Below are 26,544 nucleotides of genomic sequence, written 5' to 3'. Positions count from 1 at the left end.
GCCACCTGGGGGGTGGGCGAGGCCAGGGAGGCGCCTGGACGGCGGGGAGGCGGAGACGCAGCTGGTGCTAACGGCCGAGGGCGCCCTCGTCCCGCAGGTGCCCCTGGGCTGGACACAGCCACCCTTCCACTCAGTGGGAGGCCATGGAGGGTTCCGGAATGGCTGCTGAGCCAAGCAGGGAGCAGTGGGCCGAGGCCTCGCACAGGGGCCCTGGCGAGAGCAGACTCACTCCCTGGGCCTCGGTTTCTCCACTGAGCCGTGAGCAGGGCCGCCCCACCTTCCCCTCGCTCCTGGCCACAGCGGGTGACGGACGGGTGCCTGGACCCACCCAGGCACGCGTCACCCAGGCTGCTGCAAGGCCCAGGGTGCTTCAGGCCCCTCCTCCCGGGGGCTGGCATCGCCACTCCTGCCAGTCGGTCGCCCGCCCCCAGGACACGCCGGGGCTGGGGAGCAGGCGCTGGGCGCTCCCTGCGTGAACCTGGCTGCTTGGCACGAGGGAGCGGGGTGCTGCCGGGACACTCGGCTTCCTGGGCATTTGGCACAGCGGCCTGGCCAGGACAGTCCTACAGCCATCAGCACCACACACACACACACACACAGGTACACACATGTACCACACACACCCACACACATGTACCACACACATACAGGTACACACATGCACCACACACACAGGTACACACGTGCACCACACACCCACATACATGTACACACACCCACCACACACAGCTACACACACGTGCACCACACACCCACACACAGGTACACACGTGCACCACACACCCACATGTACACACGTGCACCACACACCCACACACAGGTACACACGTGCACCACACACACATGTACACACGTGCACCACACACCCACATACAGGTACACACGTGCACCACACACACATGTACACACGTGCACCACACACCCACATACAGGTACACACGTGCACCACACACCCACATACAGGTACACACACCCACCACACACACCCACACACAGGTACACACATGCACCACACACCCACATACAGGCACACACGTGCACCACACACATGTACACACGTGCACCACAACCCACATACAGGTACACACGTGCACCACACACCCACACACAGGTACACACACACATGACCACACACACCCACACACAGGTACACACATGCACCACACCCACATACAGGTGCGCACACACACCACACACCCGTACACACATGTACCACACACATGTACACACATGTACCACAATACAGGCACACACATGGGCACACATGCACACACGTGTGCACACACGTGTGCACACACGCTCACACGGGTCACCAGGTGCTGCTGACCCATTTTTCGGAGGAGAGAGCTGAGGCACCAGGAGGCCAAGCCAGCGGCTGCACGTCCCACGACACAGCCATGCAGGAGCCTGAGTAAGGCCCCGGGTGTGTGAGCGGGGGCTCTGCCTCCCCCACGTCCCCTCCAGGGTGCTGCACACGCACACACACGCACACACACACACGGGCACCTGGGACGTGGGGCCACTCTGACTGCACTGTGCACAGCGCTGTCCCGCCAACAGCAGGAGAGACCGGAGCCCCGGGAAAGCACCAGAGACCCGCGCCCCTGCCCCCCCCACCAGCACGTGGGCCTCAAAGCTGCAGCCCCCCCCCCCGCCGACCCTGGCATCCCTGCGCCTGCTCCCTGCGCCTGCGGGTCCTCGGGGAGCTGGGGGGGGGGGAGGAGGCATTGCTCTGAGTTCCACGCGGTCAGAAAGAAGAGGGAGGGGAGGCCAAGTGAACCAAAGAGGACCCCGGAGACCTCGCGAGCTCCCGGGGCGGAGGGGGGAGCCAGCTCAGCGCCCCGTGTCGGGGGAGGGGAGCTCTGGGAGGCTGGCGGACGCGCAGCCGCCTGGCGCCGCTGACCGCCGAGCAGCCTCCTGGGCACCTGGTGAGTGGGAGGTTCTCACGGAGCACCCACAGCGGGCAGAAGAAATCCAACTCTGCACCCCGTTGAGCCCGCTCGGGCCTGGCCAGGGGGATCGCGGTGAAGCCAGGCCGGGCACAGGACCCGCTGGGACGTGGCCCCGGGCCTCCTGGGCTCTGCCGGCAGGTGTGAAGTCAGCGTGCCGTGCCTGTGACGGGCCGAGAAAGGGACGGCCTCTGCTCACTCTCCCGGCTGAAGGAGGACGCAGGGTTACTGGAAAGGCAGAGTGACCGGGGCTGGGGGGGGGGGGCGGGGAGAGAATCCCCCTCCCGCTGGTTCACTCCCCAGGTGGCCACAACGGCTGCAGCCGGGTCAGGCCCCAGCCAGGAGCCAGGAACTCTGTGCAGGTCCCCCATGTGGGTGCACGCGGGCCGCCACCGCTGCTCTCCCAGCCGCGACAGCAGGGCGCCGCTGGGTGCTGCGCTCACGTGGGGGCGGGCGCCGCCGGGGCTCACCCGGCTGTGACCGACGCCGGCCCCGGTATCAGTCTCGCCACAAGCCTGCCAGTGCCAGGACGACGGTGACGGCGGCCCCGGGGACGCCTTTTCTGGTGGGCTATTTGGAACAGCACCCCCTCCCTCCCAGGCCCGTTGCCTCCGCTCTCCCAGCTGCCCCGGGAATCTGCCCCACTTAAGGCGCCTGCCCTGCTCAGCTGGTGCTGGAGTGATGAGTGCAGGCGCCCGGACCCCTGCCTGGGTCCTCTCAGCTCCCCTTGCAATGCAGGGCGCGCCCGACGGAGCTCGCTACTCTCACACCCAATGCGCAGATGAACAAACTGAGGCTGGGAGAATGAGCCTGGCCCAGGGTCACCAGGGAAAACCCAGAGCCCACCGCTTGTTGGCTAATTCCGACTCCAGGGATCAGACGCTACGGTCTGGACCCTCTGCCCGCCAGCGCGCCGGCCCCAGGGGACGCAGCCCCAGGCATGGCCCTGGGACGAGGGAGGCAGCAGCCGGGCCGGGCTGGCTCCGAAGTCTCGGCACGCGGCCCCAGGGCCTGCCGCCGCGGCTGCGCGAGCCCCCTGTGCAGACACACCGCTAATTAGCTGTCAGGAGCCAGGCACCGCGCGCCCGGCCCCCTCCCTGCCAATCGCGCCGGATCGCCCTCTGCCACCGCGTGTCACCACATGATAAAAGGAAATATGTTCAAAGCGGAGCCACTAACAAGAGACAGGGAGGCTTGGAGAGGCAGAAGCAGGCTGCCTGACACTCGCCCAGGGAAGGGGGATAAATTAAAACCATTAAAAAAATAATTTGTCAGCGTCAGGTTTCAGAAGGGAGCGCTTCCCCAGAGCGGGTGGGGAGACGCCCGCCAAGTGCGGAAGGGGCTGCGCCGGGCCCCTCGCGGCCTGCGTGGCCCTGGACAAGCGGCTCCGCCTGCCGGGCCTCAGTCTGCCCCTCTGTGGAGTGGGTACGACACGGGGGCGTCCATCCAGACAAGCTCCCAGCTCACGGAGAACAGCGCAGACGTCTGCACATCGGAGCTCGGGCACTGGGCAGAGTCCCAAGGTCCCGGGGGCCACAGGGGACAGCGGCTCCTCCCGGTGACCTGGGAGCCCAGTCCAGGAACCCGACAGCCCGGATGGGAGTGTGTGGCCCAGGCAAAGCCCCGCCCTGCTGGCGCTGGGACCCCTCCCCCAGACAGCGGGTCCCTCCCCTGGCACTCCCATGGGAGCTGCCCAGGGGTCAGACCAGCGGGGCCGCTCCGCGGAGGGGCGTGCCCTCTGCGACCCCTACTCCAAAGGGCAGGGAGAAGCCACCCGTGCTGGAACCAGGCCTGGACTGCGCTCCGCCCACTGCCCACTGCCCACTGCACAGACAGGAACACTGAGGCCCCCGGTCCCACACAGGAGAGGCGCTGCAGGACTGGCTCCCGCTCGAGAATTAACGCCCCCCCCAGCCCGTGAGCCCCGAGTGGTGGCCCAGCCGCAGGGGCGGCCGAGCTCCTCCAGGAGGGGCTGAGAGGGGTCTCCCAGGGAAGGGCGCCTGGCCCCAGGGCCGCCCCGCCCTCCCGGGGGAGCTCAGAGCACCTCCCAGGGACCCGTCAGGGCACAGCCGGCCTCACCCCCCGACCGTGTCCCCCCACACCCACTGCCGCGGGGCCGGGGGGGGCCACAGATGTTTCCAGAACCCAAGCGCAGGCTCGAAGCTGGCACTGGGGCCGCACGCCGCGCGCCGCCTCCGCACCACACACAGTGCACGCCTGGGGGGGGGAGGGGGCCAGCAGGGGCACAGGCGCCCCCTGGAGGGCGCGCGGGTCAGCCGTTGCCGTGGTAACCACTCGGGGAGGACCTCACAGGCGTCAAGGTCACAGCGCGGCCGAGACCAGGGGACAGCAGGACAGGCAGCGCAAGGGCTGCCCCCCATCGCGTCCAGCCAGGGAAGTGCTCCTCTGAGGGGCCCCGCCCACCCGCGGCCGGACGCCAGCGCCCCCTCCAGGTCCTTTCCCCCTCAGCGCTGACCAGGATGAGTTCCAACCCTGGGGAGGGAGGGGTCGCATGGCCCCCAGGCTGCCCAGGGGCCCCTGCGGAGCCCTCCCCGCCGGGCTGTGGCTGCTCCAGGTGCTCCTCCTCCAACACACAGCAGGAAAGAGTGGAGGGGGCACACGGCGAGGGCGGGGCAGAGCTGGAGGGGGCACACGGTGGGGGTGGGACACACGGCAGGGGTGGGGCAGAGCTGGAGGGGGCACACGGTGGGGGTGGGACACACGGCGGGGGTGGGGCAGAGCTGGAGGGGGCACACGGCGGATATGGGGCGGGCAGCGGGGGTGGGGCACACGGCGGAGGTGGGGCACAGGGCGGGGGTGGGGTACAAGGCGGGGGTGGGGCGGGCAGCGGGGGTGGGGCACATGGCAGGGGTGGGGCGGGCAGTGGGGGTGGGGCGGGCGGCGGGGGTGGGGCATGCTCCTGGCTCCGAGCCCCGCCCTCCCTTGAGCACAATCTAGGCCTGTTTAGGCTCCGGGACCCCAAGAGGCCCGTGGGAACCTCATCCGCCCCCGGGGCCTCCGGGAAGTGGCTCTGGCCCCACAGAGGAGGGGAACGGAGCCCCTGGAGGCTGAAAGGTTGCCATGGCAACCAAGCAAGGCGGGCAGCGGAAGGAGGGCCGAGAGGCCGGGTGGGCTGCACGGCCCGGCAGCGCCCCCCTCGGAGACCGGACATGTCCCTCTCAGAGGATGGGTGGTGACCCTGCTGGGGTGGGCCGGGTAGGCCGGACGACTGGGAAGCCGGCCAAGGGCCAAGCTGGCACAGACGCCATGGCGGGAGGCGGCAGGGGCTCCTCTAGGAGCCTGGACCCGAGGCCAGGGTGCCTCCCCCCCCCCCGACCCCCGTGTGTGGGCTCTGGCCAGGCTGCAGGGCCCAGCAGGCGCTCTGGCTCCTGCGGTCCACGAGGGCTGCCCGGGGCGGACTCAGGGCTGTGTGGCTCCCAGGCCAGCACTGGGACCAGAGAGGCGGCGCCCAGGCCCGGCCACACCCCTGCGGGGCTCCTCCCTGTCCCAGCCTGCCTGTGGGGTGCTGTGGGCCGCCCAGCCTGCCTGTGGGGTGCTGCCCTAAGACTGCTACAAAGCAATCCACAAATACCCTTCCCCGGGCCACCAGCTCCGGGGAAGGTCCGTGTGAGGTGGCAGGGAGGTCGCGGGCAACACAACCCGCGTGCGTCCCTCCAGCCCCCCCCACCCCGCTCCGTGCCCCCCACCGGAGCGCAAGGCGTGCTGGGATATTCTAGACCGGGGCATCCGACGCAGCAGCCCCCCGTGAGGGCCGAGCCCTCGAGACGTGGCGGGGCAAATGAGGAACTGAACTTATCCCACTTCGCATAGGCTTTGAAATGCTCATTTTTAACCTGTTTAAGAAAGGAGAGAAAACGGCACCTTCCAGCTGCTTCACTCCCCAGATGCCCACAACACCCGGGCTCCACCCAGGCCTCCGTGCGTGCGGGCGGCTGGGCCGCTGCCCGGCTCTGCGGCACAGACGGAGGCCTGGGTCTCGGCGGTCAGTGCTGAGGCTGCAGGGCAGGCAAGCGGGAAGCGAGACCCCAGCGCTGTGTTGGGGACAGCCAGCGGATCCAAGCTGGGGGCGGGGGCAGGGCCCCAGGCGGGAGCAGAGCGGGGCGAGACCCAGGGGCCGGGCGGGCGCCGGGTCAGACAGGCAGGGGGAGCATCAGGAAGAAGCACACGTGGCAGCACCCGTCATTCCCGATCCGCACACAGGCAGTGACCGCTGTCCCACTGAATGACCTAGGGCAGGCGAGGGACCAGGGCGTGCCTGGCTCACAGAGGGCACCCGCCATGCTGGCCATTCCGCGACGGCCACGTGTTTCGGGGGGTCTTTTCCTTCTAAAGCCCCCACCCTTCACCCCCAGTGCTGAGTGTCTGGTAAGGGAAGAGCCCGCCACTCTGCCCCCTGGACACCTCCTCTGTCCCGTGTCCCTGCCCCAGAAGGAAGTCCTTCCGGGCCCAGGACACGAGCAGGAGGGCCGTGTGAGGCTCCCATCTCACAGATGCGGAAGCTGAGGCACAGAGGTCACGGGACTCGCCCAAGGTCACGCCGGGAGGACTAAGAAGTGGACACTGTGTCACAATGGGGAAACTGAGGCAGTAGCCACGTGGCTGAGCTGGGCCTCTGGGCTCCTGGCCCCCCAGGCCGTGTGGGCCGGGGAGAAGCCTTGGCGGGCCGAGAAGGCAGTGGGGAGGGGCTGACAGCAGGCCGGGCTCCTGCCACTCGCTCCCTTCCCTGCTCTCACAGCCCCGCCACGGGGGAGCCGGAAGCTGGCAGCAGCCGCCGTCGCCACCGCCTCCCCTGCCGGCCCATCTGCCGCAGTCTGCAGGCCCTGCCGAGGCCGCCGCCGCCACGGGGAGGGGCCGTGCCCCCGCCCCTTCTCCCAGGCCTGGGGTCACCAGGGGACACAGGGCAGAGTCCACGGTGTGGTGTGGCGGGCAGTGCGGGCAGAGGGCACGGCCACTGCGCAGGACCTGGGCGCCTCCTGTGTAACCTGTGCGTGGCAGGCTCTGTACCCCCGCCAGTGGGCCCCTCCCGTGCCGTGCCCACCGGCCGGATCCCGCCTCTCAGCCTCCCAGCCTCGGCACCCAGCCTGGCCCCACCTCCTGGCCTCTGCACACGCTGGCCCCTCCACCGGGAGCCCCCAAGCCCAGCCACCTTCCCCACCGGCCTGGCTCCACTCCCCTCCAATCTCGTGGGGTGGAGGCCGCAGTGCACGTCCCACTTGGCTCCCACGGCCCGAGGACCAGCGGGACTGGCATCACCCAAGCCTGGGGACCCCACGCAGGGGGGCGGGGGTGAAGGGACTCCAGGCAGAGACCACCGAAGACACAGCCCGGGCAGCCCTGACGCCGCAGGCCCCCCATAGCTCCTGGGATTCAGCAGGGGACAGGGACACCTCGCGGGCACCCCAGGAGGCCCCCAGGGGAGGGCGGGGCTGAGGGGTGAGGCAGCTCCTCCAGGCGCCTCCCGCTCCTGTGGGCAGCTTGTTCCCAGCATATGCCCGCCATATGCTGCGGCGACAGGCACCCAAGGCAGCCCGCAAGCAGCCAGCTGTGGGGGCGGGGGCTGCCGCCTGGAGCCCGCCCCAACGGCTCCCACCTCCTGCAGTGACGGCCAGGTGGCCCTGGAGGCCACACCGCAGTGACCACACGGAGGCCTGGGGCGGGGGGGGGGGCGTGTGCCCCCCGCAGCCCCCGGGCGTCTGTGACGGGGGAAGGGAGGAGTGGCGCCCCGCGCGTGCTGTCATGTGCGAGGCCTGCGCATCCCGGCTGTGTGGTCCTGAAACCAGCAAGTGCTCCCGTTTCCCAAAGTGGGCTCCCGGAGCCCCGGTGTCTGCGGACTGGCTGGGGGTCGGCGGCCCCGGGAGCCGAGGGCAGGCGAGGGGGGCCTGGGTTAGCCCCGGGAGCCAGCGAGTGTCAGAGCCGACGTCCACTGAGCACGTGGACACCCGGGGTGAGATTCTGGAGCAGGGAACCCCATGTGGGGGACAGGCCCCGCCCGCAGTGCCACCAGGTTCTCCCAAAGACCCGGGCCGGGGCAGCTGCACGGAGACTCCAGGCCACGGCCGGCACGGCGTCCGCCAGGCCCCGGCGCCATGCACGTGTGGCGCTGAACCCCAGCGCAGGGGTAACGCCTGAGAAGTCAGAGCCCCGGCTTCGAACCCTGCTGCTGCCACTCAGCCTGGCCAGACCCCACCCCACCCCGCTGTGCCTGTGTTCCCGTCTCTAAGATCAGCCTCTGCCTGCGCACGAGCGGCCAGCCCAGGGGGCTCTGACAGCAGGGCTGACGGCTCTGGGCTCACATCCCCCGGAGCCAAGGGGGCCCCGCATGGCCTGACGGGCACCTCCGTGGGCAGGCGGGTGCCCGTGACCTTCCCAGGGTCATTGCTGCTCTTCCCCGGCCCCAGCTGGCTTCCAGTGCCGGCTGCACCCATCCCCCCAGCGATGACCTTGGGTCTTGTGGCCTGCTGAGAAGCAGGTCTGCCTCCTGCTGACGCAGCTGCCGGGGGCCAGGTCCCCGGGGAAGCTCGCTCGGCCCTGGGGCAGCGCGAGACATTGCCGCACACGCGCTCGGCAGCCCGGCGCCACCGCCGGCCCCGCGAGTCCACCGGGGGGCGCCCAAGGGCGGAGACACAAAACCTGCACACGCGTGCTCACAGCCGGAGGACATGGCCAGCGCCCAGCAGCGGAGGAACGGACGAGCGCGGACGGCGCCACCCTGGAGGAGGCACGGAGCCGACACACGGCTCAGCGCGGTGAGCCTGAGCTCCCGGTTCTGAGGGGCCGGGGCCACCGTGAAAGCCACACGGTGCACGACTCTGCCTATGGGAGAGGCCGGCCCAGGCAGGCAGACAGGAAGCAGATCTGGCTGCCCGGGGCTGGGGGCGTCGGGAGACGGGGGTGTCAGGAATGTTCTAGAATTAGTGGTGGCTGCACAGCGTGGAACATTCTGGAAGCCACTGAACTCTACACTCCAAATGGGTGGCTTTGCATGACGTGTGTTATTTCACAACCACGCTGACTCAGACCTGCACTGGAAACAGCACTTACGAAACCCCGTTTCTCAAAGGCTGGGCTCTGTTCGAATTGTAACAATCAACAGGAGTGAGCACACACTGTTTTATGGTCAGAGGCATCGTAAAAGTGCTCACAGGGGCTCTGCCTGCAGATGGAGAGGCGGGGCCAGGGAGGGACGCCCCACCCCGCTGTTCCCCTCTGACCCAGCCTTTGGGAAGCCGGGAGCACCCACCAGGGGGCGCCAACACGAACCAGGTGCCACGTGGGTGGCCACCCCGCCTCCCCAGAAAGGGACCCCCAGGGGAGGGGAGAGCCCCTTGTGAAATCCAGGGCCCGGCCACTGGGTGTCCCTGCCATGGGTGGGGGCTGAAGGGACTCCTGCAGGTGCACCCAGAAAAGAGAACTGGCTCCAGGCGGGAGGGGGGGGACGGAGCAAGGGGTGGGGGCGGGCCTCAGCGAGCCCTCAGGGCCCATTCCGGCTGCACACGTGAGGGAGCCAAGGCTGCTGGGTGCGCGGCTGCTGCCATGGGACACCGGCTACCCACCAGGCCCCGAGGCACGGCTCGGCCCCCAGCCCCGGGTGGCAGAGAGCTGCAAGGGGCAGGCCCCTTCCCCCATGCGCGCTGGTGGAGAGCTGGGCCGAGGGCACCCCGGAGAGGGTCCCCAGCCTGGCGCCCCCAACACCACTCGGGACGGCCGCCCTCTCGCTGAGGCGCGAGTGAGGGCAGAGGCAGCCCCCTGCCTCCGTGTCCCAGTCTGAGACGACACGCGCTCACGGTGGGGAGGCCGCCTGCACAAGGCCCCAGCCCGGGTCAGGCAGCGCTCGGTGCACGGGGCTGGTGTGATCCCCGTGCGACCCCCGTTCTGGAGAGGCTTCCCCAGTGCCCCCCAGGGGCTGGGCGCTGGGTCACCACAGCAGGTCCTGCTGCCCGGCCACTGGGCACGGTGGCGCTGGCACAGGGCCGGCTGCTGCTCTGGGTTAAAGATCCCTCGTGCCAGGACGGGCGGGCCTGCTCTGGCAGGTTCCCAGCCGGCTGAGCCACAGGGGGCCTCTGCACTCAGCTCGTAAAGGGTCTGTGGCAGAAGGAATTCAGGCACGGCTGGATCCAGACGCTGCACCGCGTCAGCTGGGAGCTGCCTCCCGTCTGCGCCCGTCTCTCCCCTGCCCTGCCTACTTCTTGACCTCACTCCTGGGGCAGAGCAGGGGGCTCCTGCCACACAGTGCGCCCTGGGCCCCAGGCGTCGGCCTGAGTTGAGCACTCATGGGAAGGGGCCTCCCCAGGGCCCCGGCAAGCCACTCCCTGTACCCGCTCGGCCCGGGGGGTGCTGCCAGCCCCAAATGGAGGCGGCGGCTTGCGGTAACTAAAGCCCTTTGGAGCGGGGCGGCGCCAGCCAGCGCCGGGGCTCCCTGCCTGGTCCCAGCCAGGAGAAGGCTCCCCAAGGACTAATGCTGGTGTGTAAATATTAGACGCTCCGTCTCCTTCGAGACCAATTACACAGATCATGGCGGCTCCCCCAGGACCTGCCTTCCACTTACCGCACCATCATTAACAGCCTATTAGGTACCAGCTGCTCGGAGCGGGAGGCGGGGGATGACAGCAGAACGGAGCCAGGGGGAGAGGGAGACGAGAGCAGCAGAGACAGCCAGGGTGACAGAGACGGGTGGGCGGGGAGGAGCCACGGCAGGCAGCCCTCCTGAAGCCGGTCACCCCCAGCAGCACTGGGTGCTGGGGCCCCGGGGACCAGGGCTTCCCACAGCAAAGCGAGGGCCGCGGACTGTGGAGGCGGCCTACGGGCACACACCGCACCCGGGGCGAGCCTGGCAGGCCGCCGGGTGCACAGCGGCCGCAGCACTGCTCGGGAGGCGGGGAGGGGATGGGTTAGGCACCGGCTCCCTGGGGTCCTGGTGTCCCCTGACTCCTGGAAGGGCGCCAGGGACAAGGGTGACGGCCCTGTGTACAGACAAGGACCTGCTGCCTGAGCCACCAGCTGGGCTCAAGGCTCGTGACTTACAAGGTCATGCCCAAGTCCAGGGCACGTCCAGGAGACTGCGCTGGCGGCTCAGGGGTGCGGCACAGCCGGGGCGCAGGAGCGGAGGGGGTGGGAACAGAGGGGCGGAGAGAAGGCCCTCCCCCCGCCCCTCGCCCCAGCCAGCCCCTCCCGGGCTCTCCAGGACCACCCTGCTCCCCAGCTACAGCGACCCTGGCCCCGTGCCCAGGGGTGGCTTCACCCTCCATCCCTCTGCCTGTCTACTCCCTGCCCGCGGGGAGTGAGCGGCGGACAGCGTGCAGGGCTGGGGCCACTTGATGGGGCGGTCACGCAGCGCCCTGGGGACGGCGTGGGGGAGCAGCAGCACGCAGCCCTGCGAGGACTGGGAACAGAGTGTGCGAAAGCCCAGAGCCGGGAACCAGCTCTGCCCACCCGGGAAGAGGAAAGCCAGCCAGCACACGTGGGTGCAGGGGGCTTCCAGATGAGGTCAGAAAGCAGGGAGGGGGCAGTTCACATCCGGGGCACCCCCTCAACCCCTGGGACTCGGATTTGGAATTTTATTCTATGAGCTTGGGGAAGCTGCCTTGCAGACATCAGCGGGGGCGGCCAAATCCGCCCCTCCCTTGGGCCGCGGGGTCGGGGAGGAACCAGCCGTGACTCAGAGCGCTGCCGACCTGCGAACTCCCATGAAGCCCTGCGCCCTCGGGAGCCCCAGGGGAAGCTGGCACCCAGCTCTGCTCCCCAGAGGATGCCCCGAGCTCAGCACTTCCGGTGCAGGCCCCTGGCTGCCGCCAGCCCCTCCCCAGGACCTCGTAGGGTGGCTGTGGGATGGAGCTGGCCGGGAGCCCCTGCCAGGATTCCAGGACTCCAGGCCCCCGGCTCTGCGCTGCGTTCCGTGTCTCCTCCTCCGCGGCTGGGAATAATTAGGTGACCAGGGACATAAATCATGGCGTGCTCCTGTGCGTCTGCTAATCACATCGGCGGACGGGTGGGGTGCATGCATGTGTGCGGGGCCCTGCTGCCGGGGCATCCCCAGCGGGGCTCTGCACGGCACCCCATCCACCAGGTTCCTGGGGACAGCACGGGTGCTGGTGTGCATGGTCCCAGGCCCACACTGACTCTCACTCCCACAGACACACCCCGCAGACCCCTAAACACCGCCCCCAAATCCCTACACAGCCCTGACACCGTGGCACCCAGGCACGCAGGACCCCCAGGGACAAAGTGCAAGTTTGGGTTCTGGCGCCACCTAGAGGCCCCGTCCTGGAAGTGCCGGAGCACCCAGGATGGGGCAGCTCCCCAGGTCGCGTTGGCTTCCTGTGGCTGCCACAACCGGTGATGCACACGCGTGCCCGAGGACACGGAGCTCAGGCACCTGTCACGGGAGCAGCGGCCTCTGCTCTCCTTACCCACACCCCCCGGGCTGCGAGACAATGGTCCATGGAAAGTGCACTTACTTAAGGGGGTGTTCACGAAGGAGGGGGGCGGGGGGCCGGGTGAGCGTGGGCTCAGCAAAGACCTCGCAGCCACAGCTGCCTTCCGTGCCTGTCCTTTGGGAGTCGGCTCACCGGCACTGCCGGACACTGAACCCACAGAGGCGGCCTCCATGTGGGCTCCTCGCTGGGACACTGTCCCCGCTCTCTCGTTTCCCCAGGCTGGCTTCCCGGCGGGACAGCAGGATCTGGGGAGGTGAGACCACTTCTCCCAGGGCTGCCTACCCGGTGGCCTCGTGACTCAGTTTACCCTTTCGTCCCCGCTGCTGCTGTTTGCTCTCTCCAGGCCGCACAGCCTCAGGGCCCAGCATGGTGGACGGCCCCTCAGGCCTGCACTGCTTCAGGGCGCAGCAGCCGCCCAGGGTCTGCGGGCTGGTGACGGCCCAGTGCCACCCCGAGGCAGAACCTGACCAGGGAGAGCCCTGGCCGCCGGCCTCCATGCCAGGATGCCCCCGGCGTCCGTCTCCAGACCAGAAGCTGCTGGAATCAGCAGCCACACGCCTGCCTCTCACACAGCCAGCAAGAGAAAACGCGACACAGAACGCAGGCCCTCGCCCACGGAGGCCTCTCCACGCACCGTGCTGGCCTGCGTCTTCCACGTCCCCCGTGCACGTGGCCGCACACTCGCTGTCTCAGCACGAAGCAGAGGGGCCGGCGTCATGGCACCATGGGTTACGGGGCTGCCCGAGACACCGGGGTCCCACATCAGCTCCACTTTCAGCCCAGCTCCCTGCTGATGTGTCTGGGAAGGCAGCAGAAGATGGCCCGGGTTCCTGGGCCCCTGCAGCCACGGGGGAGACCCGGATGCAGCTCCTGGCTCCGCCTCGGCCCAGCCCCGGCTGTTGCGGCCATCTGGGGAGTGACCCAGCAGGTGGACGCTCTCCCGATCTCTCCCTCTCTGTCACTCCACCTTTCAAATAAGTAAAATCTTAACCGGACACACACGCCTGTTCTCGGCTTTGCCGCGTGACCACCCTGCGAGCCTGTTCCACGCCGGCTGTGGCTGCCACGTGGAGGGCGGGGCCCGGTGCCCGTGGTTCACTTGCAGAGCTGCTTCCTGCGGGGGCACACACGGCTCCTCCCCCTGCCGTGTGCCCCAGCTGCAGTCAGCACCCGTGTGCTCCCACCGTCCCCAACTCAGGATGCGGGGCACACGGGCCCAGCACGAGACCACGGTCCCTGCAGAAGCAGCTGGCTCGGCCCACACCTGGGCTTCACCGGGGAACCTGGTTCTGGGCTCGGGGTCGGGGGCTGCAAGGGGATCGACCCGTGCCATCCCAGCCCAAGTCTGTGGTCGCCGTGGGGGTCCCGGTTGGCTGAGCACCACGGGCGCCCGGGACACTGGACAAGCTCGCTCAGGCCCAGCCCGCCTGACCCCCGTCAGTCCCAGGGGCGGGCACGTCCCACTGCTCCCGCCCGGCAGCCCCCCGCCCTCTGTGAGCCTCGGGGCTCCGGCCCCTCCTGGTCCTAGTGTAACGCACGGCAACAGAGCTGGGAGCCTGCCACCTCCAGGAAGCCCCCCGGCCATCCCAGGGGGGTGTGGGGCGTACTCCTGAATCCAGGCGGCGGGGATGCACCGTAGCAGGCTCAGCCCAGGCGGGGGCCGTCCACGGGAGGCGCAGATGCCTCTGACTCACGGCACCCACCCGTGTGCCTGGACAAAGCCCTGCTCACAGAGCTGGGTTCAGGCTGCCGGCACGGCCACGGCCCGGGAGGCTCCCACCTCTGCACACTGCTCAGAGTCCAAAGCTCCCGCCCGGAGGCACAGGTGGGGTCGCGTCAGGGGCGCCTGCCCAGTGCCAGACACCATGCCGGGTGCCCCCACAACCCCACCTGGAGGGCGGAAGCCATCCGTGCTGTCTCACAGAGGCAGAGGCTCAGAGGGGAGGCCACGGGCCCAGGGCACGCAGCTGCGGGGCAGCAGGGCAGGTTCAAGCCCGGCTAAGCCTCCAGCAGGGGCCGTGCCTCGAAGCCTGTGACAGGTGCAGCCCCCCCCCCCCCCCGCAGGTCAAGCTCCTGCAGGGGACCTGCACCCGGCTGGGGGTCCAGTGAACTCCAGCTCCCTGCTGACTCGCACGCTGGGAGGCAGCTGGGGGCGGCTCGAGCGTCCGCCCCGCCGCCCACGTGGGAGACGCGGATGGAGTTCTCAGCTCCCGGCTGCACCTGGCCCAGCCCCAGCTGCTGCAGGCTTTGGGGAGTGAACAGCAGGGGGCGCTCTCATCAGCCCTGCCCCCACCCTCACCCCCACCCCCACCGCTTGAGTGAATAACACAAATCCTACGTAGAAGTGCAGGAGCCGGGCGTCCCTGGTGGGCACACTGAAGGGCACCAGGACCTTGGCGTCCGGGGGGCAGCTCGCGGCAGGGGCAGCTCCTGCGCGCGCGTGGGGGGGGGGCATTTGTGAAGGGAGCTGGGGGTTGGGGCAGCTTGGTGAGACATGCAAATGCCGTGTGTGTGCCTCCCTGAGTTCCATGACCCGTGCTGGGACAACACCCCCCAGCCAGGGTGCCCCGGCCAGCCCTGCACCTGGATCTGCTTCCGGCAGCCTCGCGAGAGAAGGCGGCGCCCATGCCCACGTCCCCGCTTCAGCGATGAGCAAGGTGGGCTCGGACCCCTGACCACGCCCCTGCCGGCCCAAAGCCCTGGCTCCAGGATCTGTGACGTTCAGGAGCACGTGGTGGGGTTTTGGGATCCAGGACGGGTGCAGGAGGCTGAACCACAACCAACAGCCCGAGTCCTGTCTGTACGCCCGCGGCGCCCGAGGCGGGGTGGTGGGGCCTGCGCTTCCCACACCTCAGCCAGGGCGACCAGGCAGGTGCTCGGCCCTGGAGGCGTGGCTGCCCCTGCAGACCCCAGCCGGAGGAAGGGCAGTCGGGGGCGGCCTGTGTGGGGACGCAGCACCCCTCGCCAGCCGCTCCAGCCTCACCTCCAAAGCTTCCCAGGCAGGGGCTGGGCACCCTGCCCACCCCGCCTCCCAGAGTGGGGCGCAGTGCCCACTGCCCCGAAGCCACGGTGCCTGCATGAGCCCAACCCAGCCCTGGCACCCTCCCCGCTAAGGCCACTGCCTTCTCCAGGAGAGGGGGAGGCAGAGCACTGCGCGTAGTAGGTACACACTGCATCCTCTGGGCGGGGAGCACTGCACATAGTAGGTGCTCCGTGCAGCTGGGGGTAGCACTGCACATAGTAGGTGCCTACTGCCTTTGGGGGGAGCAGAGTACTGCACATAGTAGGTGCTCACAGCCTCCTCTGGGTAGTACTGCGCAGAGTAGCTACCCACTGCCTGGAAGGGCGGAGCACTGCACACAGTAGGTGCCCACTGAGCTTCCTGGAGGAATGAGAGTGAAAGCAAAACACGAGAAGGGGGTGGCCCCAGAGGACGGGGTGGGGGAGCTCAGCCCCTACCCCCCACCCCGCCCAGGCCTGGGCCACCAGGGAGAGCCCGCAGCCGGCGGCCTGGAGCCTTCCCCTGCCCCGGCTCTGACCCAAATCCTGCCTGGCTCCTGTGAGGGGGAGGGAGAGGGAGCAGAGCCAGCAGCCCCTGGGGGGGGGGGCTGGGCGGGCCAAGGCAAGGGGGAGGCTCTCACGCATGCTCTGGATTCCACCCCCAGGGCGGGAGCCAGGGGCTGACGACACGCGGCCTCCTCGCGTCCATCCCCGGCCATCCCCCGCGGGCCGTGAGCCGTGCAAGGGCGCAGCGATGTCTCCGGAACACCACCCCTTGGATGGCTGCCTCGGTGGGAGGAAAACAAACACTCCAGGGTGGGAGGAAGCGGGAGCAGATGCCGGCGGGAGACGGTGTCTGGGGGAGGTCAGAGCAGGCTGGCGGGCGCCCCCGCCCCCCGCGCCCCGCGGCACCAGGCCAGGTCGGGCCAGAGCTCTTCCGGCCAGGCCTGGCAGGAAGCCTGGCCAGAGAAAGTGTCCCGGGCAGGACGCCACCTCCCGGGGGTCCTCCTGCACAGACCCACCCCGCTCATCTTGGGTGACCAGGTGGCCCGGCCAGGACTCCGGCCTCAGCCCCTCCCGTCCACCCTCTGCTCTGCTGCCGCGGGACCAACCTCTGCCACGGTTCCCACAGAACCCTGCGTTCATCACTCAGTCAGTCACTCGGCTAGTGTTTACGGAGCCCCTGGGTGGGTGGGTCCCGGACGCAGGGCAGGGGCTGGAGCAGGGGGCAAGGCCCCGCCCCCAGCCAGCCTCTGAAGCCTTAACCCCTAGCGAAGCACCCCCCCAGGATCCCACCCCCAAACTGGCCTCCAGGCCCGATAGCAGCCCCCCAGCGGGTACCACGCTCCCTCCAAGCTGCACAGCTGCCCCACCCCCTCCCTGCCAGCCACACAGCTGACTGCCTCTGCCCAGGACCCACACTCCTCCCTAAGGCCTCTCGGTCGCCTTCTGTGAGCTGCCCACGGCCCTCTCCCGCACCCACCCCAGGCCTGTGCACACGCCCTCTCCCGCGCCCACCCCAGACCTGTGCACACGCCCTCTCCCGCACCCACCCCAGGCCTGCGCCCACGCCCTCTCCCGCACCCACCCCAGGCCTGCGCCCACGCCCTCTCCCGCACCCACCCCAGGCCTGAGCCCACGCCCTCTCCCGCACCCACCCCAGGCCTGCGCCCACGCCCTCTCCCGCGCCCACCCCAGGCCTGCGCCCACGCCCTCTCCCGCGCCCACCCCAGGCCTGCGCCCACCCCAGGCCTGCACCCACACCCTCTCCCGCGCCCACCCCAGGCCTGCGCACACGGCTCTCCGCTGCCTTTTCCTGGGTGCGGCCTCCCCGTGGGCAGCCCTTCCTGTCTGCCCCGGGGGTCTTTGCTTCCATCTTGGGCAGACGAGGACCCCTCCCTGGCTGCAAGCCCTCAGCCACTTGTCGCATCTCATCAGCCCTCACTCATAACGGGAACAGGATGTACGGACGCCTCCTCCGACCCCTTTACAGAGGAGCACAGGAGGCGGGGGGGAGGTCGCGCCAAGGCCACACGGCCAGGAATCGTGGGGCTCAGGGGCGCCCAGCACAGTGGGGACAACAGCACGGGGCTCGCCGTCCACGGCCCACCGCCAGCGGCTCCGAGCACAGCGGCCGTGGTGCTGGAGCCCCGCGGGCTCCCAGACGCAGGGCTCGAAGCCAGCGACTGCCGCACAGCTGCCCAGGGCCCAGGGCCAGCGCGCGCCCCCTGCAGGCCTCTGTCTGCCCCGCTGCATGGCAGGGCCTGAGCAGCTGGTCCCAGCCTCCAGGAGGTGGCCCAGCCCAGGGCCTGCCCAGCAGCGACACCCACAGCCAGAGGAGGGAGGAGCCAGGAAGTGAGCGGAGGGGGGGCGGCGCCCCAGCCTCAGGCCAGGCGCCGGAGGGGGCGCCGGCTGCCCCCAGAAACGCGCTCCAGATGCGCCGGCACTGCCAGCATTCCTGGAAGGTAACGCCAGGCCACACGGGCGGGGCCCAGCCCACTGCCAGATGTGCGTCCCCGCAGCTGCCCCGGCTCTAATAAGGTCAGCTCCTGGCTCCAGCCAGCCGCGCACACCGGCCGGCGCCTCCGCCTGCCTGGCACCCACGCGCTTCCTGGGGCGAGGGGGGCCCCTCTGCTGAGGGGGAGGGGCCAGAACCCCGCCAGGCGGGGAGGGGCGGGTGTGGGGCTGGGGCCGAGCTGCCGTTTTATTGGATGTTTCCCTCCGGCGACTGCCAGGCAGGCTCTGGCTCAGGCCAAGATGCGGGGAGGGGGCCCCCACTTGCCCCTGCCCAGGAACCCCCGGAGCCATGCAGAGACGGGCGGCCACCTCTGTGGGGGCTGTGGGGGTGCGAGGAGCCCGCTGGGGGGTCGTGGCTCGGATTCCACTTCCCCGCCCTTCATGCAGGTCCCCCGTGGGGCCGTGCACCGCCCCCCCTCCCCTGGGGTAAGGTGGCCGCGGCAGTGCCTTTGTTTCTGCCACGTTTGCGGAGCCAGATGCAGTGTGGCCCAGTGCAGCCCCAGCCGGGCCCGACGTGCGGGCAGCAGTCCAGGGCCAGGGGGCTGGGGGCCAGGCAGCAGAGCCTTGGTGTTCCCGTCTGTGGCGTGGGAGTGTGCGGACACGGCTCCCAGGACGCGGCACCAGATCTGCAGCAGGGCTCACCGCGCAGCCCACAGGCGGCCCAGGGAACCACAGGGCACACGGAAACAAAAAGCCCACGGGACCACGCAGCCACGGAAACACGTGGCACACAGAAATCACACGGCCCACACAGCCTCACAGCACACAGAACCACACAGCCCACGGGACCACGTGGCACTCAGGGACCTCATCCCACGGGAACTACGTGGCACACAGAACCACAAGGCCCATGAGACCACGCAGTCCCCCTGCAGGGCGCAGGAGAGCTGTGACGGACACTCGGCAGCCCGCTGGGGACGACCACAGGCTGGCTCCCTCACCCCTGCTGGGGACGACCGCAGGCTGGCTCCCTCACCCCTGCTGGGGACAACCTGCAGGCTGGCTCCCTCACCCCCGCTGGGGACGACCGCAGGCTGGCTCCCTCACCCCCGCTGGGGACGACCGCAGGCTGGCTCCCTCACCCCCGCTGGGGACGACCGCAGGCTGGCTCCCTCACCCCCGCTGGGGACGACCGCAGGCTGGCTCCCTCACCCCCGCTGGGGACGACCGCAGGCTGGCTCCCTCACCCCCGCTGGGGACGACCCGCAGGCTGGCTCCCTCACCCCTGCTGGGGACGACCCGCAGGCTGGCTCCCTCACCCCTGCTGGGGATGATCACAGGCTGGCTCCCTCACCCCTGCTGGGGACGACCCCCAGGCTGGCTCCCTCACCCCTGCTGGGGACGACCCACAGGCTGGCTCCCTCACCCCTGCTGGGGATGATCACAGGCTGGCTCCCTCACCCCTGCTGGGGACGACCTGCAGGCTGGCTCCCTCACCCCTGCTGGGGATGATCACAGGCTGGCTCCCTCACCCCTGCTGGGGACGACCGCAGGCTGGCTCCCTCACCCCTGCTGGGGACGACCCGCAGCCTGGCTCCCTCACCCCTGCTGGGGATGACCTGCAGGCTGGCTCCCTCACCCCTGCTGGGGACGACCGCAGGCTGGCTCCCTCACCCCTGCTGGGGATGATCACAGGCTGGCTCCCTCACCCCTCCTCAGAACCCGAGACCCCAAGGGGGCCGAGGATAGAGTTATCCCCTGCGGACGGAGACGCGGAGACGCTGTGGCTGAGAAGAGACAGGCTTACCGGCCCAACCCGGGCAGGCAGCCCCGCGAGGTGAGCGAGGCAGGGGCGCAGGCCCGCGGGGGACACAGGGGGGAAAGGCCACACCCCCAGGCCTCTGCCAGGGCTCCCTCGTGGCGCCGGAGGGGTCCTTGAAGAGTGGCCAACGGCCACCAGAACCCCAGGCCCACGACGCTTGTTACAATGCAGAGCCCAAGCCCTGGGCTGGCCCCACAGCACCAGCGCGCTGAGGAAGAGCCCTGGAATCGCATTTATCACCAGCCGCCGGAGCTGCCTCCGGCCACTCTGGGCTGAGAGCCGCCTCGCACACTGCTGCCCATGGGGGCAGGTGGGGGTGGGAGGCAAGGGCAGGAGAGGCAGGGGACACGCAGGGCGGGCTGGACCCAAAGGCCCTCCCCTCCCTGGGCCCAGCCAAGCCCCGCCCCAGCCCAGGGCCACCCGGGCCGGGAACGGCCGGGAACGCAGCCTCACCTGAGGTGGGCAGGCAGCCAAGCTCAGAACCTGCCAGAGGAGCCTGCCCGACACCATCAATCTTCCCAGAGGCCCCGTCTGGCTGCTCCCACTGCTTCACACATCACGTGCACGCACCCACACACACACACGTGTGTGCACAAAGGGTGCGCACCCCACCACATGCCTGCACATGTGCACACACGCATGAGCACACATGTAAGCTTGTCTGCCCAGCATCCTGCACACTCACAGCACGCGTGCACACGCATGCACACACACATCGCACACGGGAGCACGACGCAAACGCAGGTGTGCACACGCAGCTGTCAGAGCAGTCCCCGCGCACGTCCCGGGGGGGGACCACCTGTGCAGCCCCCGCCTGAGGCCCCCAGCTCCCCACCCCTGCTGCATCCGGGGCCTGCCCATGGGAAGCTCTGGCCGATGCGTGGAGTGATTTGATTAATAAGGAAGGAGGGACTAAAGCAATGACTGACAGATACACCTGGTCTCTGCAGGCACAGGGGGTGCCGGGGGCAGAGGAGCCAGAACCGTGGGGGCCGTGCGTGCAACCGATGGGAACGAGGCCCGCTGGGGATCCCTGCCACTGCCGTCGGTGAGCCTGGCCACGCACGGGGGCCCCGGTGGTCCCGGCGTACACTGCGCACACTCCCTGGGCCCCCCCTCAGTCTCAGAGAACCCAGACGGGTGGAAGGAAGCTGTTCTGCGCTGAGTCGTCCGCAGCCCTAGGGGGAGGGGCGCCTGAGCCGAGACCGCCCCGGCCTCGGGGCCTCGGGGCCTCCATCCACCCAACCATCCGAGGACAGAGCCGCAGGCCAGAGCCTGGGAAGGGACAACTCTGGGCAGGGGCTGCCTCCTCCACCACGGCTCACACAGGAGCTGGGCGACCTGGCCAGCAGCGTCTGCCCACACTGCTCCCAGACAGGACACCGCCCCCACTGCTGCTGCTCCTCTGTCTCTCTGGACACCCAGGGCCCACGGCCAGGAGCCGCTGTCTACCAACCTTAACCCGAGGTCATGAGAGCCTGGGCACACCTGGCCTAAGCCGAGTGTTCGTCTTGCATGGGAAGGTGGCGTTCCAGGGACAGCAGGTGACCCACGGGCGCCCATCACTGTGGGGACCCACAGACGGCCATCACTCTGGGGACCCACGAGCATCCATCACTCTGGGGACCCACGGGCGCCCATCACTCTGTGGACCCACAGATGCCCGTCACTCTGTGGACCCACGGACAGCCATCACTCTGGGGACCCACGGGCGTCCGTCACTCTGCTGGAACCAGTGGTCTTTCCAGAACACGCCACACTTCTCGGTGTCCCCTGAGGTCCAGGTCGCAGCACCCAAGGAAGACGGCATGAAAACGCTTGGTCCCTGGTCGCCTGACAAGGCCCCGACAGGGTGGCCGAAGGCCAAGGCTGCGGTGGTGGTCTGCCCGGCTGCGGGGAAGTGATTCCCTGAGGCCTGGAGGCCCTCACTCCGGAGAGGGGGCAGGGCAAGCGCTGACGTTCACCGCGGTCAGAGACGGCCGCCAGCTGCCAACACCAGTCACCCGGGGCCGAGCCGCGATGCCTGTCCGCTTGCTTCCGGGAGGTTGTCCGCATCGCCCAGGCTTCCCAGGGGAGCAGGCATCAGTGTCTGTGCCGGCGGAAGCAGCAGGAGCAGTGGCGGTGGCACCAGGCTCCGGGCGCAGGCCCGTTTCGGGAGGCACTGCACCGCTCACGCAGGAGGCACTGCACCCGGCGCTCGTGTGTGCAGGCTGGCCTGCAGAGCCCCTCAGGAAGGTGGAGAGGGGCTGCATCCAACCAGCCGCCCCTCGTCCCGCCCAGCACCCAACTGCTAGTCTACATCGAGCACCCGCTGACACTTCCACCCGTCTGCTTCAGCTGACCACCTCTTCCACCCCCACTCAACCGTCCACCAAACCACCCAGCCACCATTTCACCCGTCGGCACTCTCTCCTTACCTGTTCACCCTCATCACCCACCAATCACCCATCTACTCGCCTGTCCCTCCCTCCATCCACCCAACCATCCATCCACCCACGCACGCAATACCTGCCCACTGATTCTCCCAGCCAGACAGCCTCCCGCCCACCCATCACTCATCTGTCATCTCTCCACCTATCCGTCCGTCCGTCCATCCGTCCGTGCATCTGTCCATCCATCCATCCGTCCATCACGTCCCAAACTCTCCACTCCTCTCCACACTCTACTGTAGTAAAGAATTCTTCTGGAAAGGAATCTACCTGCTACCTGTCCCTCCCTGGCCCCGTGGAGATGGCTGTCAATCAACCTGGGTCTCTTCCCCACTGTAGGCGGGGGCGGTGCCCCAGGCTAGGCCAATCAGAATCTGCCCTGAGACATCTGCTGGGGCCCTCTCTCCAATCCTTGCGATCGCTGAGTGTCAGCCTACAACTGCTGGTGGCCACCTTGGCCAGCAGACGAGGAGGACCTGCCGGAGGACGCGTGTCCCCCCCCCCCGCCCCGGAGAAGGCAGGGCTGAGGAAGGAGGGAGGCACAGCCTGCATCTGCGACGGCCGCAACGGCCCCGTGACCTCCTGCTGTGGAAATGCAAACTCCCCTTCCGCTGGAGCAAGTCTCAGCTGGTTTGTGCCACTCATAAACAGAAAGGGACAAGCTGCTTCAGAACCTTCTAGAAGGTTCCGGAACCTTCTAGACCTGAGCTAGGCAGGGACACACAACAGATAAACAAGGCTTGGGCTCGCCTTGCAGGGGCTGGCACCTCTGAAACACTGACAGAGAGGATAAAAGCCAGGCAGCCCGGTTCTCGGTGCCGTCGGGGGCTGAGCTAGGCCAGGCGAGCCCCAGTCGCTAAGGCTGTTTTACTGTCTACAAGGGAGGTGGCACCAGCCACTGTGCAGGGCTGCCACGAGGGTCAGTGACCAGCAGGCCCTCAGAACTGCCCACCCAGCAGCCGTTCCTACCTAGCCTGCCCCGGGCAGTCTGAGCTGGCCACACCCTCACGTCCCCGGAGTCCCTGAGGTTACAGGTGGGCGTGTGCCCCAGCAATGGACAGCTGGGCCTCTGTTGGTGACAACTAACTGTCCAGGAGACAGTTCCTGCACCACAGGGAGACGGCCAAGAGAGCCCTCATCCCTTCCCAGCCTGCTTCTGGGTGCCGCGGTGGCAGGATGATGGCGGGACTGGCGGCAGCTACCTTGCAACTGGGAGCAAGAACAAGGACCAAGAACACACTCACGCTGGGGCTTGCTCTGACCTAAGGGTAAGTTGGTTCTCTGCACGCCTGGGCTGCAGACCGCGCCTCTCACTCTCAGACCCCTGCAGCCAGGACGCAGGCTCACGGAGCAGCTGGGAGCGCGGGAGCCATCTCGGCGCGGTTCTAACCTCCGCTCCACCACTAGCTGGCTGTGTGGCGCCAGGCAAGTTCCTTCACCTCTCTGTGTCAACAGCCTGGGGGAAGGCTTAGGAGTGGTAACTCACTGGCACACAGGAAAACACGGAGCACAGGGCCTGGCTCACAGACGGAGAGCACAGGGGTGTGAGGGAGGAGGCAGGGCAGGCGGGGCCGGGCAAGGCCGCAGGAGCTGCACCGGAGCCGGGAGCCTGCTCCCAGCCTTGGCACCGCGCGGCTGCGCTGACTCGCTCTGCGCGCGCCCTGCCAAGCCCGGGGCCGCTGGCTCCAGCCTGCCGCGGACTGCAGTGACAGCCGTCCCATGACGCAGCCGCCCCGCCCCCCGCCGGCAGCCAGCCTGGCCGCGCACCAGGGGGGCGGGGGAGACCCCGGCTCCACAGGCCGCACTCCCAACTCCCGGCCAAGTCGGTTCCACCCTGGGCCTCCCCACCCCGGCCCCCGGAGCCCAGGAGCTCAGCACTGAGTGGAAAACAGTTGCTGGGCTGCACGGCTGCCGGGCTGGGGGCCGCTTAACTCCTGTGGGGGCTCTCCTCCGCGGGGGAGGGGGGCCAAGGGAGCCGAGCGTCCTTGCAAAGGGGTAACCTGATGCACCCTGCTCTTCTCCGGGAGGACTCTTCCGGCTAACTGGTCCCCCGGGCCCAAGTCAGCAGGCTGTATCCTCCCCAGAGCTCAGGGCGCAGGACGCCTCTGCCCGCCCGCTGCCCCCAGCCCCGCGCACACGGCCTCACATGCCTGGGAGACCGCTGCTGGGACGCCCACCGCGGCCAGGTCACACTGCCCGTGCAGGGGCGTGGCTGGCCTGGAGGCCTGGGGTCAGCCCTGGCGCTCCACCCGCCCCGGCTCCTTGCAGTCCGCAGGGCACAGGCCCTGACGAGGCCGCCCGGCCAATGCGCTGCTTGCGTCCTCTCAAGCTCCTCGCCCACAGCCTGACTGGGCTGGGGACGCCCGATGCCCGGACCTCAGGGTGAGAGCCCATGGCCTGATTCACTGCTGCACCCCCGTGCCAGCACAGACCGGCACAGGCCGGCACAGGCTGACGCAGACCGGCACGGGCCGGCACAGAACAGCCCAGACTGGCACAGGCCAACACTGGCCAGCACAGACTAGCACAGACCAGCACAGGCCGACACTGGCCGGCACAGACTAGCACAGACCAGCATAGGCCAGCACAGGCCAGCACAGACCAGCATAGGCCAGCACAGGCCAGCACAGGCCAGCACAGACCACCACAGACCAGCACAGGCCACCACAGACCAGCACAGGCCAGCACAGGCCGGCACAGAACAGCAGAGACCAGCACACGCCAGCACAGACTGGCACAGGCCAGCAGAGACCAGCACAGGTCAGCAGAGGCCAGCGTGCAGGAAGTGCCAAGTGAATGGGTGAACAGTGAATCTGTCAGCCTCTGCCTCCCAGGGCTCAGCGCCGAGCCAGAAGCCAGCCCCTTCCTCCACCTGCGTCACCCCCCAAGGCCCCTGTGGGCCGACCCAGCTACACCCGACGCCGGCCCCGACCTCCGAGCCCTCCCCTCACCACCCCAGCCCCCACCTCAACGCCCCGACTGCCCCAGCCAGCCGCGCTGCGCACGCCCTTCAGCCCCGCCTGGGCACTGCCCGCTGCCTGGATCAGGTTTGCCACCGCACCTCCCCCCCCGGCCAACTCCTGTGCATCCCTCAAGAGCCTGGGCCCCATGCCCACTGTGCCCTGTGAGCGGAGCTGAGCACACCCCTCCTGGCACCTCCACCCCACGGTCGCTCTGCGAGGTCCACCAGGAGGGGCTATGCACTGGCCCTCCGTGAGCACAGGGCTGCACACGGCGGGCGCTCGCCAAGCTGTGGCCGGCGGTGACGCGCACCCCTCCCCAGCCAGACCCGAGCGTTCGCAGGGCAGGGCCTGTGGGGGTCACTGTGGGGCCCTCAGTGCAAAGTCCTCTGCTGGCGGCGCTGGACGGGGATGGCACCCAGGGGTGGGGGTGTGGGCAGACGGACGTACAGAAAGAGCCGAGGAAGGCATGGGAACAGGTGCAAGGCAGGAAGGAGGGGTGGGGAGCTCAGCCTGGTGGGCAGGCAGGGAGCCCGCCGCGCCCTCCCCGACCAGCAGGCGAGGAGGCGCGGCCACACAGGCTGTGTGCACAGCCGGCAGGGAGCTGCCTGGGCAGGGATGTCCAGCGCCCGCCCAGCCCGCAGGGCAGACCGCAGCCTGGCCACAGACCCCACGCCAGGGCCTCCCAGGCCGGCTGAGCCGCTCCCCACCAAACCTCAGGGATGAGAAACACCGGCTGTTTGCGGTGGCGAAGGGGGTGTCCAGAAGCACCGGGGGCAGCGACTCCGCCAGGCCATCAGAGGGGTCCCGGTCACGTGTGCAGGGGACACACGTGTGCACCTATGGGGGGACTGCACGGCACGCATGCCCTGTGCCCCACTGGCAGCCGGCAGCAGGGGCTGAGGTTATGTCAACCAGGCCACGTCTCCCTGGGGGCCCCCACGGGGTCCTCCGGCCCCCCACAGTCTGCTCCGTGCGCCCCGTCTCCAGCCCCGGGCACCCCCCCGCCCTCCCTCCTCAGGGCCTCTGTTCTCTGGGGAAAGCCCCCCGGGAGCCCTGAGCAGGGGCCTGACCACGGCGTCTGCGAGGCCCCCGAGCCACGCAGAGCGTCCTGGGAGGGGCGGCCCCTCCACAGCCGCATCGCCATCAAACACCCGCGCGGAATGAACGAACAACCGAGCGACCTGGGCAGCGCCAGGGCCCAGCGTCCAGGAAGCCGGGGAGCCGGGCTCCGCCCGCCGGGGCTCCGCCATGAGCCCGACTGCAGCAGACCACATTAATTTGTAGAGCCGCGAGCTAAACCGAGAATAAAAAGGCTTCTTCAGCTGCCAACCAGACCGGGATTTGCTGTAATGAGCTTGGCTCCAGGAGTCCGCGCTGCGTCCTTCACCTCCCGGCCCTGCGCCCCCTCCCGGCCCTCGGCCTCTGCTCGTCCACAGGCGCCCGGCCCGGCCCCTCCGCGGGCGAGCGGGC

The 26,544-nt window shown here is 69.1% G+C and overlaps 1 protein-coding gene and 1 long non-coding RNA gene across 5 annotated transcripts in view; one reads left to right on the top strand and one right to left on the bottom strand.

Moving 5' to 3' along the window:
• GSE1 (Gse1 coiled-coil protein) overlaps positions 1-26,544 on the bottom strand; it is a 299,121-nt gene that overhangs the window by 240,232 nt on the left and 32,345 nt on the right. The gene's annotated exons all lie outside the window — the stretch shown is intronic.
• On the top strand, positions 17,743-22,376 carry LOC103346687 (uncharacterized). Its single transcript, XR_007916907.3, has 3 exons — positions 17,743-17,944; positions 19,580-19,697; positions 20,633-22,376. It is a non-coding gene; the product is annotated as an uncharacterized LOC103346687 (long non-coding RNA).

The sequence above is a fragment of the Oryctolagus cuniculus genome, chromosome 18, assembly GCF_051225735.1.
Source record: "Oryctolagus cuniculus isolate XC-2025 breed Fujian yellow rabbit chromosome 18, ASM5122573v1, whole genome shotgun sequence".
Classification (NCBI taxonomy): Eukaryota; Metazoa; Chordata; class Mammalia; order Lagomorpha; family Leporidae; genus Oryctolagus; species Oryctolagus cuniculus.
This window is presented reverse-complemented; position numbering and strand designations above follow the sequence as displayed.